This window comes from Sinocyclocheilus anshuiensis, unplaced genomic scaffold (genome assembly GCF_001515605.1).
Source record: "Sinocyclocheilus anshuiensis isolate Anshui unplaced genomic scaffold, SAMN03320099.WGS_v1.1 scaffold1033, whole genome shotgun sequence".
Classification (NCBI taxonomy): domain Eukaryota; kingdom Metazoa; phylum Chordata; class Actinopteri; order Cypriniformes; family Cyprinidae; genus Sinocyclocheilus; species Sinocyclocheilus anshuiensis.
The window spans coordinates 331,755-334,869 of NW_015554137.1; the positions used below are offsets into that span (position 1 = coordinate 331,755).

General features: G+C 34.2%; 1 pseudogene; it reads left to right on the forward strand.

Moving 5' to 3' along the window:
• LOC107670407 (dynactin subunit 1-like) overlaps nucleotides 1-3,115 on the forward strand; it is a 37,226-nt pseudogene that overhangs the window by 32,645 nt on the left and 1,466 nt on the right.

Consider the following 3,115-nt stretch of genomic DNA (forward strand, 5'->3'; position numbering starts at 1 on the left):
GCTAGCGTGTCTCCGACATAGTGATAACACTCGTTGCCTTCTCTAGTGCAGCTCAACCAGGTCTCGTCCCATTCGTCGATATTTGTGATATCACAAATCCCAGAAAATATGCGTTGTAGTCCAAACGAGTCGTTCGTTGTAGTTTTTGAAAAGTGATTTCTGTTAAATAAAATATCTCCTTTTGAAGTGGACGTTGAGCTTTGTAACTTTGCAGATCTTTTTTATTCTCAAACAGCAACATTACAGACTAACTAAAGTTGAAAAAGTGAAAAAGCATAATAGGACCTCTTTAATTTTATTTGAAGTACTAAAATAACTAAAACTAAACAAAAATTAATAAATACTATATAGACGTATTTGTTTTTATTATTATTATTAATTGGTCAGCAATCAGTGGGTAGCACACAAAGCATATTACAAATCTGAATCACAACAAAAAAAAAATATTAATAATAATATTAACAACAATAATATAAACAAAAGTAACAAAAACTTATCAAAAGAAAAAAAAATACGTACAAAATATTCACATGACACATAATGGAGGAAAACAAAAACAACCATGTCCAATTTATATCACCATATTTTTATAACTAAATAAATAATCATTCAGTACTGATGCATGTTTAATTTCCTCCCGGTCTTTCTGTGTGTCAGGGCTCTGAGTCAGTGCGGTGTGGAGATGTACAAGCGCATGGGCACGCTGTACTCGGAGATGAGTGTTCACGAGCGATCGCCGGACTTCCTCATCGATCTGCTGCATAAAGATCAGCTGGACGAGACGGTGCAGGTGGAGCCGCTCACCAGAGCCATCAGATACTACCAGGTGCACAAACACACACCTCAAATCCTTCTGCTCGTTCCAAACATGAACCAGAGGTCTGCTAGTAGCAATATAGCATATGCATCATATGATGTAGCGTGTGAATGATGTAATGTGTGTGAATGTTGATTGTTGCAGCAACTGTACAGCGTTCATCTGTCGGATCAGCCTGAGGACTGCAGCATACAGCTAGCCGATCACATCAAGGTACAGCAGCTGCAGCGCTTCATTAAGACACTGAACAGTTTGTCTCTCGTCACAGTTAATTCACACTGCTTCGGTCAAACCTCTTTTCACTGGGACGCTGTGGATTCATTACCAGAAAACACTCTTATGTCACCTTTTTTATTTTATTTATTTATTTATTTTTTAAATTTTAATCTTTTTTTAATTTGGAAGTAGCTTTTAATTGTATATTTTAAATTTTAATTTTCAATTGTCAATTTGTTTTTAGTAATTTTGTTGTGTACAATTGTAATTTTTATTCTTTTTTTATATTACTGTTTAGTAATATTTTTTAATTAGGGATGCACAGTATCGGTATCGGGCCCGATACTGGTCTCCTGTACTCGTACTCGTTAAAATGCCCCGATACCAAACGCCGATGCCACACAGCATGTGATAAGTGCCATATTCAGACAATAAAACACCGACAGCAGAATTGAGTTATTAGAGATTAAGGATGTCTACGAAGTATACGTATGCAATGAATATAATGTTAAATATTCAGTATTAACGCCTGTATAGCTGATGTGCGCGAGCTGATAAACAAAGCACGCTGAGTGGATTGAGCGCGCGGCGGCGCAGATGCGCGAGCTTGTCGAGTGAATATACCTTTCTCACAGACATCACTGGAAAGCTTGTAGTTCGGTCGGATGTGTCAAAAACAAGTAAAACAATGCACAAGTTACTAAACGGTAGGGTCAAGACTTTGTAAAAGAGCATAATAGGACCCCTTTAATGTGCAATTGTCATTTTTATTCTTTTTTTTATATTACTATTTAGTAATATTTTTTACATTTTATTTTTATTTCAGTTTTAGCTTTCATTTATTTCCAGGTTGTAATTTCAGTGTTATTTTTATTTATATCATTGATATACTATCATAGTTTTTAAGAATTATTTTTTCATTTTTAGAATTGTATTTAGTTTATTTCTATATGATTTTAAGTGCTTTTGTCATTTTTTTGACTTGCTATATTAGGTTTAATTTATTTTGGCTTTAGTTCAGTTTTGTTTTTTTTTGTTTTTTATTTTCAGTTAGTAGTTTTAATGAAGTATCATTGATATACAGTGGGTACGGAAAGTATTCAGACCCCCTTCAATTTTTCACTCTTTGTTATATTGCGCAAAGGGTCTGAATACTTAGGACCATGTGATATTTCAGTTTTTATTTTTTAATAAATCTGCAAAAATGTCAACGATTCTGTGTTTTTCTGTCAATATGGGGTGCTGTGTGTACATTAATGAGGAAAAAAAATTAACTTAAATGATTTTAGCAAATGGCTGCAATATAACAAAGAGTGAAAAATTTAAGGGGGTCTGAAAACTTTCCGTACCCACTGTACTTTTATAGTTTTAATCAATACTTTCAATTCATTTTTATTTTTGTATTTTCTGTTTTAATTTTAATTTTACTTAGTTTTATTAGCTTTCTTGTGTTCTTGTCATTTTTTTTGTATTCGTTTTTGTTATTTTAATATATGTCTGTATAGTTCATAATTATAATTTCAGTTTTAGGTATTTTATTACTTCAGGTTCATCTAAAAGAAAATGAGAAATCTTACCTCTTAAATTTAATTTTGTATATTTTTTTTTATTTTAGTCAACATTTATTTTATTTTAACAATTCTTTAATGGCTTTAATTTTAGTTTCTGTTATTTGCCAAGGCAACATTTCTCCTTTTTTCTAAGTTTTTGATCTAATAGTGTTTTTTTTTATATCAGTTTAATTTCAGTTAACAAAACAGCTTAGTTTTAGTTAATGAAAATAAGTGCTTCAGTCATTGTGCTGTTTTCTGCTCATCTGAATAATACAGTAACACACAGACTGATCTGTGACCTGTAGTTCACCCTGAGCGCTCTGGACTGTATGGGGTCAGAGGTTGGCCGTCTGCGGGCCTTCCTGCAGGCGGGACAGGAAGGGGCAGAGCTATATGTGCTCCTGAAGGACCTGGACACTTCCTGTGGAGACATTCGCCAGTTCTGTAAGAAGATCCGCAGGAGGATGCCGGGAACAGACGCACCGGGGATTCCTGCCGCGCTCACCTTCCCTCCTCAGGTACCACTCAC